The following is a 12,500-nucleotide window of genomic DNA, read 5'->3' as shown; positions in this document are numbered from 1 at the left end:
GATTTGTAAGGAAGAATTTGCCAAGGAGAGAGAATGAGAAGACAAGATGAAAATGTACATGAAATAAGAGAGGCATTATGGAGATACTGAATGGTAATGAAACAAGAAAAAAAAACAGGAAATAAGAGCAGAACCTTAATATAAAAGTCAAGCTGAAAAAGTAGAATGAAAATGAGGTGGGTAATATGGTAAAGTGTGGAAATGAAAAGATGGCAGATAGGGTCTTAATAAAAGTACATTTTAACAAGGAAAATATAAATTAAAAGATAAACTGGAAAAGTTGCAAAACTCTGCTAATGATAGGATGACAGAAAGTTGACATGAAAGCACAGGTTTAACATGGTGAGTTTAGAAGGGAAAAGAAGAAGTAGAAAAAGACAGTGAGAGAAGTAATATAGGGAGGAAGTATTCCAATGTAAGGAAGAAATAAAGGAATAAAGTAGAACTTCGAGTGAAAACATATCAATGAGACCGAAAAATACACGGTAAAGAGTGGTTACATGAAAGAGAGAAAAAACTCAGAAGTGATTTTTTTTTTTTTTTTTTTTTTTTTGGTGTTTGCATGAACTAAATATATACGAGAAGACGCGACCATGAAAGACGGTTAATGGTAGCCTACCAAAACGAACTCTCAGAAATCCTACGACTCACTCTTAGGTGAACAAAATCGTCTGGCATTAGCTATGTAGAATACCCCAGCTGTCTTGATCATGAGGCGGTAATCAACATAAAAAAAAATATTAGGTAGCCGTAATAGAAAAGAAAATTAATTTTTTTGACAGTACACTCTGATCTCTGTTGATGTCAACTAAAAGTATATTTCTTCAGTAAGAGATGTCCTTCCCGAGAAAGATTTAGGTATCTAACAGTTGTTCAAATTATCAAAGTAAGTCATCATCGTAAATGAACTGTCAGTGGAGACTGTTTCTGACCAGCTCTCCCCAGAAGATTCCTATTAACTGCTTCAGTATAATTACATCATGATCACTGTATCTTTTTTTGTGACTCTCCCAGCAGTTTTATTCAAATGGGGAAAGGACCTTTCTTAAACACTTTTACTACTAGAGGTTCTCCTCACGAATATAATCGTCTGGCGTAATAAATCATCGTACTGAAAGCGTAAAAATGGGAAAAGTTACTCTGTGGAATCCGAAACAAATAATAAAAATTGTCGTCTTAATTAATGGAGCCATGAATAAATGAATACAAAGAAATGAAAGGAATGAAGCGACGAAAATGCCTCACACCCTTGGTGCCCTGACTGACCAAGACACTGAGAGAAAAATAAGTCTTTTTAGTTACGAGTAACACCACCAGTCATATTCCAAGTTATGTGTAGTACTGTTAACCTGCCTTGACTTTTTGCTAATTCTACTCTTCCTATCATACAACCTTATTCAGTTTATGGAGGCACCCTGAAAACTACGAGGTAACTGAAGGTTATATAAAACTGTCAAGTAAGAATATACCACAAAAAGGCGAAACCATACTGAAAGGGTTAACTGGTCAAAAATGAAAAAGCTGGGAAGAGTTTTCATTTGAAGATCGCAGGTAGAATAAGGAATCAATACCCCCCTCTTCTCTCTCCCTCTCTCTCTCTCTCTCTCTCTCTCTCTCTCTCTCTCTCTCTCTTTTGTCAATCTACCTTCGTAGCTTTTACACCCGCCGCACGCAGGGCGGTGTGTGTGTGTGTGTGTGTGTGTGTGTGTGTGTGTGTGTGTGTGTGTGTGTGTGTGTGTGTGTGTGTGTGTGTGTGTGTGTGTGTGTGTGTGTGTGAACAGTACAATTCAAATAGTTTTGATCCAGTTTTAACGAAACTTTGTGAATGGGTTGAAGGTTGGCCAGGTTCGATTGTTTTTTTTTTTAGAACACTAGACCAAGGGCAAAAGTCACATGGAAAGTTCACATTAAATTGTTTCGATCTGATTTGTACGAAATTTGGTGGAAGGGTTGGAGTACGGCAAAAAAAAAAAAAAAAAGTAGGGATGCAATTTTGAGAGCAATCAGATGTTCAGATCACACGTCATGTTAAAGTTCAAGCCGCGTGTGTCTGCCTGTGTACAAAATAATTAAATCAGTTTTGATCTGCTCTGGACCAAACTTGGTGTAAAGGATAAATGTCTCTCAAAAGGCTGATCAACTGCTTTTGGGAACAATAGGTCAAAGGTCGAGGTCACATGGCAAGGTAAACTTAAACGATTTTCATCCAATGGAGACCAAACTAAGGACGTAGGTATTAGATTTTAAGAACAATCAGCCAATGGTTAAAATCAAAGAGTAAGGTGAACGTGTGTTTCTGAGTGTGAACAAAATATATATAACACTTTTGACAAGATTTCGACTAAAGCTGGTGGAGTATTTTAAAGAAATTGACATTTTGAATTTGAGAAAAATGGGTCAAAAGTTAATGTCACATGGCAAGGTCAAATACATTTTCTTATCTGACATATGCAAAACTACGTGGAGGAGTTCAGAGTAATGGAAGGATGAGGGGATTTGACTTGAAGAACAATCCGTCAAGTTCTAGGACAAAGGAGAAGGTCAAAATTTCATCTTTATGACTCAAGCTGTTCTGAATCCGTATGAGCCAACTTTAGTGCAAAGACTAAGGGACAGCCGCGGATGAGGAGATTTGAGTTTGAAAATAGGTCGAGAGCTAGGATGAATTTAAACAGCCACGTTTTACTTCTGCTTACACCAGATTTTACGGTGCTCGAGGAAAACCAAGAGCACTAAAATATGAAAGGACATTATAGTTAGCTCCTTGGCCGGAAAAAATAATGTAACTCCTTCCAGTTTATAACAGAGACGATTTTATACTTCACAAAAGGTAACTGCAACCAAAGGGCTAAATAGGGTTTAACATACAAAGCCTTGTTTTTGTTGGATTTGAAGATCATTAAAATGCGTAATACAAAATGAATAGCTAAAGAAGAGGCTTTAAGAAGTCGCCTACACAAATGAAATTAAGGTTCACGTCCTTGCCACTGGTCTATTTCGTTCCCGGCCCACATCTCCACCTACCCTCAATTCTCCATCTTTCCCCATCGTTCTCGGTTCACTTCTTCACCTCTCCATTTTATTTTTGGTCTATCTTTCCACTTGCTCGTAAACTCTCCATCTCTCCACTTCCCCCTAATATGTTTACCTTTCCACCCCGTTCTCTGTCCACTTCTCCATCAGCTTCTAACTCTCTCCTTCTCCGCCTCGTTCTTGAAACACATCCCCATCAGCCCCCAAACGCTCTACCCTTACACCTAATTCTCGACCATCCTCACCAGCTAACCCTAATGTCTCTACCTCTCCACCTTGTCCTCGGTACACCTCTCCACCTGCTCCTCGAGTCTGCCCTATAAATCTAAGGCACTCTGGAGACATAGCCACTCGGAAATAATTTGCATAAACCCATCCAGTGGTTGATTAGCCAGGGCAGGGTTGGAAATGAGACCCTCCCGTGAGTCCAATGATAAGGAGGTAAGGCTTTAAAATATGGGATGAATCTCTCTCTCTCTCTCTCTCTCTCTCATCTAAGTTTTTCTCTAACCCAATGTTCTCTCTCTCTCTCTCTCTCTCTCTCTCTCTCTCTCTCTCTCTCGCCAGTAAATAAATATCTATGCAAAAAACGCCGCAGAGGTTCATTTCACGTCCAGCCAATCACCAGCGCAAGGCCGCACCAAAAAGAAAGAAAAAAAAAAAGGAAAAAAGAAGAAAAAAGTTACCAGACCAATGGAGGTAACAAGAAAGACACTCAAAAATCAGGAATAAAATGACACACACACACACACACACACACACACACACACACACACACACACACACACACACACACACACACACACACACACACGCAATATGGATCTATGAAAGGGGGAAAAAAAAAAGCGGCAATATACTAGAACCCAGAAATAACAGCGAAAAATAGTCGTATGAAAGAGGTCTGAAAAAAAAAGGGACATACGACGTTAGAATTAGGAAAAAAAAAAAAAAAAAAAACTTATGAAAATGAACTGAAAAAGAAAACAAGAGAAATGTACCAGATATAAGAACATCAAGGGGATAAAATCTACCTACTTCTCAGCTTAACTTTGACTCTAATCCGAAAATCGTTTGTGAGAGACTGACGGAACCCCTGATTTCCACAGATCCTCCCACATAAAAAAAAGAAGACACAGGAAGAGCATAAGTAAATATAATTCACAGCATTCCCATTTCTCTGTTGAGTAATGAGTCCTGGGAAAACAAATCGTCCACGGTTCTCTCGAATGTAATCTCTTCCTGAGGTGTTACCTTTCAAAAGTAAATGTCTACAAATAAAGGATATTGGAAAAATGAAAGGAAGTCTACCCAGCATTACTAACAGAAAGTCGATAAAAGACCACAACGCTAAAAAATAAATTAAACAACTAATGGAAAATGAACCGAAGAATAACAAAAGGACAAAAATAAATTGCAAAAATATTACATAGTTGGGTGAAATGTATACAATATAAAGAAAATCAAACTGCGTAACGGTAAAGCGTAAAAATTATTGAATAAACTTTAAACCAACGAAAGGATAAACATCAGCTTAACAACACCGCTGGCAAACATAAGACAGAAATGGATAAAAGATGCTGGCGTAACAATAAAAAATAAACAGATGAACGAAGATAAAAATAACAAAGCTCCCAGACAGTGCAACACCTGCGCCCACCAACTGATGTAAGGGCTAAGCATCTGACTCTGTCCCGTAACCTTGACCTCTGATCGATTGCCCTCAAAATCAAATTAATTCGTTCTTACCTGACCGTTAATATTTCCACTAAGTTTGGTCAAGATAATATCAAAACTGTTCGACTAACCTTTCGTGTGACCCTAACCTTTGACCTCTCCCTCAGACCTTGCCATTTGACGACTTCCCAAATCGAATTCCTTCATTCCATCCTTCCCTGAACCATTCCACAAACTTTGGTGTAAAACGAATAAAAACTATTGAAACTAACCATGTTATATGGCCCTGACCTTTGCTCTACTGTTCTCAGAAATGCTAGATCAACCCCTTAGTTGATCTTAAACCCCGTTACAAAGTGGTTTGTATCATATCAAAACTGTGTGAGCTATTTTGTTTGCACACAGACATATGGACTCCGACTGCCCTGTGATCTTGACCTTTGACTTACTGTTCTTCAAATAGAAGCCATTCACTAATCCATTACACTCAACCCTTACAACACGTTTAGTATAAATCTGATAAAAACTGTATAAGCTGATAACGATAGGTCAAATTTAATCTAGTACTGAGACCTTGACCTTTGATCTACTGTTCTAAGTATAAAATATATATATATATATATATATATATATATATATATATATATATATATATATATATATATATATATATATATATATATATATATATATATATATATATATATATATATATATATATATATATATATATATATATATATATATATATATATATATATATATATATATATATATATATATATATATATATATATATATATATATATATATATATATATATATAATCTATATATATATATATATATATATATATATATATATATCTATAAATATATATATATATATATATATATATATTTATATATATATATATATATATATATAGAGAGAGAGAGAGAGAGAGAGAGAGAGAGAGAGAGAGAGAGAGAGAGAGAGAGAGAGAGAGAGAGAGAGAGAGAGAGGCCGACACCGTGGCTGTCCTTGTAATCCTTCACTAAATTTCGTTAAACAGGAATAAAAAATGATGGAATTATTTTGTTCGCATCCACACATACAAACAGACAGACACACACGCCATGCAAAACATAACATCCGTTCTGGCTTCGCAAATGCGCGTGTATAAACGGAGAATGCGGGAAAGCGAGGTATAAAACTGTTGCAGGTTTCCACAAATTTTGCCAGCAAAGTGAGGAAGCAGAGAACAAAGGTGTCATTTAGTGTGTGTGTGTGTGTGTGTGTGTGTGTGTGTGTGTGTGTGTGTGTGTGTGTGTGTGTGTGTGTGTGTGTGTGTGTGTGTGTGTGTGTGTGTGTGTGTGTGTGTGTGTGTGTGTGTGTGTGTGTGTGTGTGTGTGTGTGTGTGTGTGTGTGTGTGTGTGTGTGTGTGTGTGTGTGTGTGTGTGTGTGTGTGTGTGTGTGTGTGTGTGTGTGTGTGTGTGTGTGTGTGTGTGTGTGTGTGTGTGTGTGTGTGTGTGTGTGTGTGTGTGTGTGTGTGTGTGTGTGTGTGTGTGAGCTTCTTCTTTGGGCAGGATTTAATTAGTGGTCCCTCACAGTTTCTTCCAGTCGAGGGATCCATTATTTACACCAACCCGCTGCTGCACATCCCTTCTCTTTTCACACTGTTCTCTTTGCTATTACTGTTTTCATGACTGATGCTGTTTTAATTTGCTATTATTGCCTTCATAAATGCTGCTGTGTTTATTTGCTATTACTGCTTTTATAACTGCTGAACTGCTGCTCTCCATTCTACAACTACAGCCATTTTTTACTAAGACCTACAGCTATTACTGCTACCAACTGCTCACCCACTCTCACTATTCTTTTTGTAGTAGTGTTTGGCTGTTCTCTTGCTGCTGCTGCTACTGCTGTTTCTACTATTGAAACTACTACTTGGGCCTAATATTGCTCCCTCTATCAGCTGCAGCATCCACTCTCATTATTTATTACTGCATTTTCTACGACTACTACTACTACTACACTACTGCTACTACTACTACTACTACTATACTACTACTACTACCACTATGACGACGACGACGACGAGAACGACTGCTACTACAACAACTACAACTACTGCTACTGCTACTACTATTATACTACTACTACTACTACATGATGGTGGTGGTGATGCTACTACTAATGATGTTCCATACATCATCATTACTTATATATTTGCGACTGCCAAAGCTACTACTTGGTCTTGCTACTGTTACTACTGCCAACTACCCACCCTCTTCTCCTTTTTTATGACACCATTTTCTTTAGACATTTTCTGCTACTATTTTTATTACTATCGACTCTTAACTGCTCTTTTTGAGAACCATGTATCTGAAGTAAAATTTTAATGGAGGTGAAGGATTCAGTAGTTAATTTTCTTTGTTTTGGTGGTATAGGGGTAACCTTCAGTGTAGTTTCCATTTAATTAAAATTTGTATATCTTTTAACGCAGCAAGAGAAACATCACCAATATGTACTTCTGCTGCTACTACTACTACTACAATTACTGCTGTTTCTACTACTACTACTCTTACAACTACTACCGCTACTACTACTACTATTACTACTACTACTTCTGCTACTACGATTATTACTACAACCACGACTACTACTACTACTACTACTACTACTACTACTAATGGTATTATTATTTCTATCGCCATACTGTTATTGCTACTATTTGGCTCTCTGTTGTATTTTGTTTTTCTCTTGGAAGGAACAGTTTTGCTGGCTCGTCGCCATTGGTTCCTTCTTCTTCACATAAAAAAAGAAACACACTTTTATTGCCACATCTACTTTCTCCTTCACCCCAAGACGCCGTGCATATCACAAAGACGCGAGTATATCTTGTTCTTGCCCCTGATGTTTCACAATACTTTGCAACAAACATTTGTGGGCTCTAAACACTTATCTTGCAACACCCATTTCGACAAGGTATACCTTCCTGTCCAGCCTCACCGCCAACCAGCACTACAGCCCATCCCATCCATTCCTTTGTTCACTCTGCCAATTTCTTACTTCCCTCTTTGGCGGTTTCATGGTGCGACGCAGGTTACGCGGTCGATGAAAGCGCTTGTTCATTTTATAATAACCTATCAACCTCTCCAGTATAATTTCACTCCCATTATAAACCATTTTTCTCCATCTTATTGCCTAACCAGCTTAACCGTAATCAACTAGAGCGAGCCACACATTGCTGCGTCTCTCCTGTTATCTCGTAGTCCGTGTTTACTCCTCTTACTCCTACTGCTACCGCTTCTATTGCTACTACCCATGCCACTACCGCATTACTTATAATCCTAGTACTGCTGACTATTACTATTACCACTACCGCTTTTGCTGCACTACTGTTACTACTACTGCTACTGTTGCCATCACTACCGTCGCCGCTGCCGCGCTGTTGCTGCTACTATTATTAATATTTCATAAACCGAACAACAACAATGGCGCACAAAAAAAGCCAAAGGTTGATAATTCATGCAATACGCACAAATCACCAGCAGTAAACACGCATACCTGAACAGTACATTGCGAACACCACAGTGGATCACAGTAATGTACAGGTGTTATTCAGATCAGAGAGGAGAGAGACTGCCCAGGGGATGAAGAGGCCCTGACTCAGGGTTCACATTCTTAAGTTTCGAGCCCGTTTTCTTGAAAGCTTCGGATCTGTATTCCTGAGATCTGTATTCTTAACAGCTCAGGGCCCATATTCTTGACAGATTAGGGCCAATATTCTTAAAAGCTTAGGGCCCGTATTCTTAACAGCTTAGGGTCCGTATTCTTAACAGCTTAGCGCCCGCATTCTTAACAGCTTAGGGTCCATATTCTTAACAGCTTAGGGCCCGTATTCTTAACAGCTTAGGGCCCGTATTCTTAACAGCTTTATTTTAATCAATAATTCTTTTCCTCCTGGCAATTTTCAGTCTTTTGGTATTCGTGATTCCACTACCACAAATTATTCCACCAGGAAAAAGGAATACTCCTCTTTTGTGTATCACCCTACTTATCGTCCTCAATATAGATCCAGAACAAGGTGGCAGCAGCTTCAAGTGAACCTCCAATATAATGAAACAACGCTCGTAAAATTGAGGGTTATCTGATACCAGCAGATTATCGGAATCTTGTCCCTCAGCCTTTCCTCGCTTTACCCAATACCTTGATTTAAGAAACATACTGTACTGACACAAACAGGTGCGATAACGTGCTCTGTATTATAATTTCGGCTGTGCTAGAAAGATATATTAAAGGAAAATCATTAGCTCATGGGTTTTCTTGACCTTTTCAATCTGATGACGTACAATTATAGATTATTCTCCCTGCTGCTAGATGGTTTTACTCGGTTTAGGCGAACATTTTAACACTGAAGTTTAATAAAGGCTGCTTCTAATCTCTCCACTCCTCCACTTCGAATTATCTCTAAAAAGCTAAATAAAATCGTGGGAATGTAGTAAGAATAAACAAATATCACTGGACTAAGGAGGTTAAGATTTCTTCTATATACAATTTTTTTTCAGTACTCAGATTATACCGTGAGAAGGCGTAACCGCAGTGAAAGGGTTAATAATGGCGATGGTTAGTGAAATAAATGTTCTCTCTTTTTTTACGGTTCTCCTCCACTTCTCCGTATTCCATCGCTCTGCCATTAGTAAGCTGTACAATCCAGGATCAGCTGCCAATATATGTTTGCTATTCAGGACCGAGAAAATACATCTCGAACGCGTACGCTAAACAAACCGTGTCGAAGAAGGCCTGTGGAAATCGGATGGTACGAGCAATATATCATTCCGTCAATCTATCTATCTGTATCTATCTCTTAATATTTATCTGTATTTCTTAACATCTATCTATATCTATCTATATCTGCCTAATGACCAAATAATCAATCAATCAATCAATCCAATCAATCAATATGTTTATCGGCCTATTTATACCTCTACCAATCTACTGTTACGAGTACTTCTGGTGATGTATGTGTGCATCTATCTATCTATCTTTATATTTATCACTATGATTTATTTATATACTTATCAATCTATAGGTGGCTTTCTTAATCGTACTCTGCAATCACTTCATCTTCTTAATCCCCTTCACTCCTGGAGGATTTCCTAAGCTGAAAAAAGAAAATTGTCTGATAGTAGCGAGAATGAATCAACTACACCGTTACTGGACTGAAGAATTTACTCCAGGTTCTTTTATTCCTTCACTACAGGGGGTCTCTGTTTAGCTGAATATCATGATCTAGAGGTAGAAATATAAAGTGTAATCGTACTGAAGAGGGCAAATGATTATTCTTGATTTTCCCCCATGCCTTCGCTGCCGCACTTACAGTATCTTACCCCCCATTACCACCTGCTACTATAGTTTGTTCTTTTTAACCTGGCTCAGATTTTCATTCTTTTGCAGCGTATTTCACGTAGTTCAGTGGCAGAAAAAGGCAACATGGCTCTAAATATTTTCTATAGCACTTCTTCCTGACTAACATCATAATCTAGTGTTAATCTTTTGTTATAACTCGGCATTCAAGATGGAAAGATGGCAATTTTAGGACAAGATAAAGTGAACAGAGTGTAACAAATCCTATATCTGTTTCATGGCAAGTAGGTCTTTCTTTTTTTTTTCTTTTTTTTTATAGAGTTCCTTGATTAATGCCAGACTATTTCCATTAACTTTAGGGAGACTTCTCGAACTGAAGTTGTTATATGCCTTTTGTTAATTCCTGTACTACTAAGGAGGATGGTACCTTAAGGTGAATATACTGTAGAAGTCTGACTTTAGCTACGACATAAATAAAGACGTCCTAGGGTTGAAGTGGCTGAAAATATTAACACCGGTACCTTTAATAAGGCAGCAGGGGAGGATGGTTTATTTCCGGAAATGTTTAAAGTGGAGGAGGATAGATTAATAATGATCTTGACCAAGCTATTCAATAAGATATGGGTGACGGGGTTACTACCATCAGTTTGGAAGAATGGTGTAATTGTTAAAGTTCCGAAGAAGGGAGACCTGAGTGAATGTGATAATTGGAGGGGAATCTCTTTGTCACCGATAGCTTTGAAAGTTTTCAGTAGAGTGTTGTTAAATAGGTTGGAGCCGGTGGTTGAGGGTATTCTGAGGGATGAACAGGCTGGTTTTAGAAAGGGACGTGGTTGCAATGATCAGATCTTTATAGTTAGGTATCTGATGCAGCAAGTTAATGAAATGAGAGTACCGTTAAGTCTTTGTTTTGTTGATTTTGAAAAGGCTTTTGATAGTGTTTCGAGAGGGACTATGGGGAAGATCATGAGACATTATGGAATACCAGAGGAGTTTGTGAGGGTCATTATGAACATGCATGAGGACACATTTTGTAAAGTGATGGTTGATGGTTGTCTGAGTGATTTGTTTGAAGTCAAGTCCGGAGTAATTCAAGGTGGTGTTCTATCGCCTTTACTATTTATATTGGTCATTGATTACATTATGAAACGCGTTGGAACAGAAACCGGTGCAGGTATACTTTGGGGAGAGAACAGGAAACTTTTGGATTTAGATTATGCAGATGATATAGTTTTGATTTGTGATGGGCCAGAAGAGATGCAGAGAGTGTTGGACTGTTTGGTGAGTGAAGGTCGCAAGGTGGGTTTGGTTATTCTATCTATCTATCTATAGCCCGACGCCCTAATCCCGCAAAGGGTGGCCGCAGACAAAACGCCTCCAAGTCACTCTGTCACCCACCATTTGACTCCCCTCCCCCCAACTCACCCCCCCTCCCTCACATACCTCTCAACTCCATCCCTCCACCTCATCCTCGGTCTACCCCTCCCTCTCCCTCCCTCCACCTCACCTACATACACCCTCTTAGTCAGTCTTTCATTCTCCATCCTCTCCACATGTCCAAACCACCTCAGTGTATTTCTCCTAATCTTTTCAACCACATCCACATCTACCCCACAACGTTCCTTCACTTCTTCATTCGTCAACCTGTCCCTCCATGTCACTCCACATGCTCCTCTCAAGTAACTCATTTCCACTGCTCTCACTCTTGACTTGTTCCCCTCTTGCAAGGTCCACGCCTCGCTTCCATACGTCAGGGTAGGGATCACAATACCATCATGCAGTGACTTCTTAACTTCCATACTCACCTCCCTATTTCTCATCACTGCTTTCAGTATGCCAACAGCCTTCCTTCCCTGCTGTACCCTTTCACGTACTTCATCCCCCAAAGTTCCATCCTTACTCATCACACTACCCAAGTACTTGAATGCACTCACATTCTCCATATCCTCACCATCCAACCTCACTGCACACTCTGTGACTTCATTCCTCTCAAACACCATAACTTTACTTTTGTTTACATTAACTTTCAGCTTCCTCCTCCTACACACTGTCCCAAATTCATTCATGAAATAATCAATATGAATATGGAAAATGCGCAGGAATGTGTAATTGGAGGTATGGTTGTAAAGCAAGTTGATAGGTTTAAATATTTAGGTACTTATTTAGCCAAGGATGGTTCTTTGAACTTTGAATTCAAGGAAAGGTTAAAGAAGGCTAATCAGGCAATGGGAATGCTTAAAAATATTTGGAATAATAACAATTTTTCTGTGCATACAAAAATCAAACTTTATAAGGTAATGGTTAGGAGTATCTTAATTTATGGACACGAGTCTTGGTACAGCACAGTGACTATGGAAAATAAATTTTTGGTGTTTGAAAATAAAGCACTTAGAAGAATATTAGGAGTTAAGTGGTGGGAAAGGATACCAAATAGTAAA

The sequence above is a fragment of the Coenobita brevimanus genome, chromosome 93, assembly GCF_032717465.1.
Source record: "Coenobita brevimanus isolate Jiangsu-jjx chromosome 93, ASM3271746v2, whole genome shotgun sequence".
NCBI classification, from domain to species: Eukaryota; Metazoa; Arthropoda; class Malacostraca; order Decapoda; family Coenobitidae; genus Coenobita; species Coenobita brevimanus.
The sequence above is the reverse complement of the archived record's forward strand: the minus strand, read 5'-3'. Positions refer to the sequence as shown.